The sequence below is a fragment of the Mesoplodon mirus genome (assembly GCF_964341445.2).
Source record: "Mesoplodon mirus genome assembly, chromosome: 19".
Classification (NCBI taxonomy): domain Eukaryota; kingdom Metazoa; phylum Chordata; class Mammalia; order Artiodactyla; family Ziphiidae; genus Mesoplodon; species Mesoplodon mirus.
This window is the reverse complement of record NC_138995.1, coordinates 63389133-63394333: the sequence shown is the minus strand read 5'-3', so window position 1 is coordinate 63394333 and position 5201 is coordinate 63389133. Positions and strand designations below refer to the sequence as shown.

At 48.5% G+C, this 5201-nt stretch overlaps 2 pseudogenes across 2 annotated transcripts; one reads left to right on the top strand and one right to left on the bottom strand.

Annotated features, from left to right (window-relative positions):
* Positions 1 to 2132: 2132 nt before the first annotated feature.
* Positions 2133 to 3047, bottom strand: LOC309794839 (olfactory receptor 9S13-like; annotated as a pseudogene). The gene has a single exon. The product of its transcript is annotated as an olfactory receptor 9S13-like (transcript).
* A 706-nt stretch (positions 3048 to 3753) lies between these two features.
* Positions 3754 to 4709, top strand: LOC309794838 (olfactory receptor 6Z7-like; annotated as a pseudogene). Its single transcript has one exon. The product of its transcript is annotated as an olfactory receptor 6Z7-like (transcript).
* The last annotated feature ends 492 nt before the right edge of the window (positions 4710 to 5201 follow it).

The window sequence follows — 5201 nt, the reverse complement described above, 5'->3', positions numbered from 1 at the left end:
CAAGGGGAAGGGGTTATACCAGGATGGGACTCATTGGCATGTGCCTGCCAACCCCAGGAATCACCAAAGACTTGCCTGATCTGGCTGACTGGTCACATGCCAATTTATGTCTCTCCCAGGGATTATGCATTTGATCAAGAGGTTGATGTTCTCAAGTAAAGGAGAGCTCTTCAACCCTCAAGGATATGTTGGTAGCACTGCAACCCTATCCTAAAAACTCCCAAAGAAATGTCTCAACAAGGTAAGACATTTTAAAGTCCTAGAGAAATACAATCCAATCTCTATCATTAAAAAGCAGAACCCACCCCCAAAAGTAGAACCCCAAATGGTTCTGGAGCAAAAATATTGGATCCTTTCTCGACCCTCTGAACTTTGGGTAGATTGCCTATCCTATCTGAATTTCATCTTCCACATGTAGAATGAACAGAATTTTATAAAGAGTGATAGAGATAATGTATAAAAGTGACTAGTACAGGTGGCCTGGAAAAAAAGGAAGAATTGGAAGCATGACAATAGGTAGAATAAAAAATAGTGGCTTGGGGACTTCCTTGGTGGTGCAGTGGTTAAGAATCCACCTGCCAATGCAGGGGACAGGGTTCGAGCCCTGGTCCGGGAAGATCCCACATGCCGCGGAGCAACTAAGCCCGTGTGCCACAATGACTGAGCCTGCACTCTAGAGCCTGCGAGCCACAACTACTGAGCCTACGTGCCACAGCTACTGAAGCCTGTTCACCTAGAGCCCATGCTCCACAACGAGAGGCCACCGCAATGAGAAGCCTGCACACTGCAATGAAGAGCAGCCCCCACTTGCTGCAACGAAGACCCAATGCAGCCAAAAATAAAATAAATAAATTTATTTTAAAAAATAGTGGCTCATCAAGAGATCAGATGTGGAGGAGTGGTTAAAAAATAGTAAATATTGTTCTCTCCATTTTTTTCTGGAGCTTTATCTGAGCACATGGCAACCCAGCTGGAGACAACATTTCCCAGCATCCCTTGCAGGTCAGAATGGCCATGTGACTAAGCACTGGCCAATGGGATGTCAGCAGAAGTGATGGGTACAACTTCCAGGTCACATCTGAAAAGCACTCTCTTTGCCCTCTACTTCCTCTGTCTTCCTTCCTGCAGCTGGACTGTGAATGAGTTGCTAGTGAGCCTTCTACCACGTGGATAAGGAGACTGTATGGGATGGTACAGCAATGAGACGGGAGGAACCTGGTCTCAGGATGACTTTGTGGTGTAGAGACACCCATGTTTACAGGAAAGAGAAAAAAAAAAAACCCTTCTGTATTATTTAAGCCACTGTTGTTTGGTCTGTTAAAGCAGCTGAACCCAAAACCCAACCAATACAGTGCTATCAGGTAAACATTAGAGAAAGAAAAAAGTATCCCTGATGTTCTCTTAGGAGGGAGCCACATGAAGACCATGTCTCTGCAAGTACAATATGGACTATTTTTCTTCCGGAATAGTTACTTCTGATGAACTCACTGACTTGCATTTCAGACAAATATTAGATGGAAAATGTGTACATTAGAATCATTTTGAGCAGGCCAAGGTGTGATCACTTGTGGGAGGTCCATGGAAATGGATGAGCTGGGCAGAAAGTCCCCTAGTGGACTCACACTCCAGGATACAGGGTCACTGGTGGGCTTTGGGATGAAATGACCCCTCACCACAGTTGTCGTTCAGAACCCACAGGGGATTAGTTCCAGGACCCACCAGGATACCAGAATGGACGCTCAAGTCCCATAGTCTGCCCTCCATACCCACAGGTTCTGCATTCATGGGTTCGACCAACCAGGGATTGTAAACAGAGTACACGATCCACAGTTGGTTGAATCCGCAAATGTGGAGCCCGTGAATACCGAAAGTCAACTGTATTTTAAATTATTCTTTTCCTCTTTCTACCTTCGCCTGTGTATGTACAGTACCATTTGCCTAAATTAAATGCACCTTGGACACGTCTCCATTTTATCCAGCTGCCTATTGTGGCTTCCTGCATGAATCATCATCAACGTTGTCAACTTTTTGGGCCACCCAGTGTGTTCCTGGTGGTCTCTGGAGACATTAACACCTCCACTATGACCACAAGGAAAATCTTGTGAGGCTGGATTTCTGGGTCACTCCATGTCCTAAGGTGGCACCTGAAGATACAGCTTCCACAGGGATCCCTTCATGTCCTTGTTCCTCAGGCTGTAGATAAGCGGATTTAGGGTGGGCATGAGGATGCAGTAGAAGACGGCAGCCAGACGCCCTTGCTGTGGGGAATATCGCGCAGTGGGCTGCATGTAGGCAGAGCTGCCAGTGCCGTAAAACAGGAGGACGGTGGCCAGGTGGGAGGAACATGTGGAGAAGGCCTTCCAGCGGCTGGCTGCTGAGCGGATCTGAACCACTGTGGCCAAGATGTGCACATAGGACAGGACAGTGAGGCTGAAGCAGCTGATGATGATGCAACCGCTGGCTGCAAATCTTGCAGTGTTGTGGACACCTGTGTTGGCACAGGCTAGGCGCATGAGTAGCGGGATGTCACAGAAGTGGTCAATCATGTTGGGACTGCAGAAGAGCAGGGAGAAGGTGTTGGTTAGGGGAAGGCAGAGAAGAGGAGCCCGCTGCCCCAGGCCGCCACCACGGAGACGCATGTCCGGGGCCTCATGGCTGCCCCGTACACCAGGGGCCTGTAGGTGGCCAGACAATGGTCATAAGCCATGGAGGTGATGAGAAAACACTGCGGACTTCAGGCAGACAAAGGCAGAGTTGGGACGTGCACGCATGGAGGGAAATCTGCCCCGAGCCCAGCAGGGTGGCCACCAGGGCCCGGGGCAGGGTGGTGGACACGGAGCAGATATCCACCAAGGAGAGGTGTTTGAGGAAGAAGTACATGGGCGTGTGCAGGCGGGCGTCCAGCGTCACGGCGGCCACGATGGAGATGTTCCCCAGAAACGCAGCCAGGTAAACCAGAAGGAAGGCAGCAGCGCTGAGCAGCTGTATCTCACGGACCGCTGAGAAACCCGGAGGAAGAAAACAGGCACTGCCTTGAGATTGGTCATGTTGTGTCTTCGGAAAAGCTCGCGAATGGCAGGGAAGGCTCAAAAAGCAGTGCATGGGGCTTCCCTGGTGGCGCAGTGGTTAAGAATCAGCCTGCCAATGCAGGGGACGGGTTTGAGCCCTGGTCCAGGAAGATCCCACAAGCTACGGAGCAATGAACCCAGTGCGCCACAACTACTGAGCCTGTGCTCTAGAGCCTGTGAGCCACAACTACTGAAGCCCACGTGCCTACAGCCGGTGCTCCACAACAAGAGAAGCCACCGCAAAGAGAAACCACCGCAAAGAGAAGCACATGCACTGCAATGAAGATCCAACACAGCCAAAAATAAATAATTTTTTTTTAAAAAAGTAAAGGAATAATCATGACTCTCTTTACAAAGCACTTTCTCATCTGTTGCCATGTTTAATATCCATAAGGACTAAGGACCTCCTGGGGATAGATTTCACCTCCATTTTACAGATAAGATAATGGAGGCTCACAAAGGTTGAGTATCTTGTCAGTGATCAGAGATGTAGTAAGTAGTGTTAAATTTTCCGTTTCCGGTTTTGCAATTTCCCAATTGCTCATTGCTGGCGCTCAGAACAAGAGTCAACCTACAGCAAAGTAGCGTTGGCTCTAGGGGCCCTAAGTGTATATGCTCTCCCCCTTTGATCAGTTTATTTCTGCATGGATCATGGTCTCTACGAACCTGTTTCTTTCTTACATAGATGGAGAGGTCTCTGGACTTGGGCAATATGTCCAGAGTGCAAAAGTTTATCCTACTGGGTTTATCTGCCAGGCAAGGCATAAGGATTGTGCTGTTTGCCATCTTCCTGACTCTACCTGCTGACCCTCCTGGAGAACACGCTCATCATTTTCCTTGTCTGCAGTCATGGTGAGCTCTGAAAGCCCGTGTACTTCTTTCTGGGCAAACTGAGCTGCCTGGAGATGTGCTACATGTCAGTGACCATGCCCAGTTTGCTCGTGGGGCCGAGATCCAGTGCATGCCATGTACCCTTCACAGCCTGCATAATTCAGCTTTTTTTTATTCATATCTCTCATTGGCACCAAGTGCACCCTCCTGGCCTCCATGGCCTATGACCACTATGTGGCCATCTGCCGCCCATTACACTACCTGCTGCTCATGAGGCCCCAGATCTGCCTGGGTTTAGCTTTGTCTTCATGGCTTTGTGGGCTGTTGGTCTCGGTGGTCAAGATATCATGCATCGCCAGCCTGTCCTCCTATGGCCCCAATGTCCTCAACCAATTCTTCTGTGATGTCTCCCCTCTGCTCAACCTGTCCTGCACCCACGTGACCCTGACGGAGCTGGTCGACTTCATCTCTGCCATCGTCATCTGCAGGACCCTGCTAGTTGCTCTGGCCTCATATGCGGCCATCAGGAGGGCTGTGCTCCAAATGCCTTCGGCTGCTGCGGGCAGCAAACCCCTCCACCTGCGCCTCCCACCTGATTGTGGTGGACATCTTCTGCTCAGTGGTTCTCTCCACGTATTCCCGCCCCAGCCGTGTCGAACCCACTGACCTCAACAAGTTGCTGTCCGTCATCTACACGGTGGCCACGCCCACGTGCTGCCTGATCTAGTCTACTGCCTGCAGAACAAGGAGGTCCACGCAGCGCTGCGGGAAAACCCTCCCCCAGCGCTGAGTCTCTTCAGCGAGAACTGACATTTCCTGCTCCTGATTTTAACACTTTCTTGGCCAAAACACGTGCACAGCTTTCAAAAGCAAATGGAAATCCGGAGGAAAATATTTGCAACATAACGTATAAAGACTTCTTTAAATAAAGGAGAAAAATATGAAGACCTCCACCGAGAGAAAAACCAAAAGGAAAATGGTCATGAACATGAAGGCTATTGAAGGAAACATGTAAGTGGCTGACAACCTACAAAAAAGATGTGCATGCCCTCTAGTAATCCAAGAAATGGAAATTTACTCCTTGCCCACTGTAAAAGAAAGTATAATACAAAATTTAAGGACAAGAATTTTTATTTCAACACTGTGAAATTTGGAATAAACATTATTTTATTGGAAATTTTTGTAAATAACTCAAATGTCCACGAATGTGAAATTATTTAAATATGTTACATTATATACATAGTGTGAAATAACAGGCATTCGTTAAAGAGATTAAACCAGACTTGCAGATACTGCCATGGG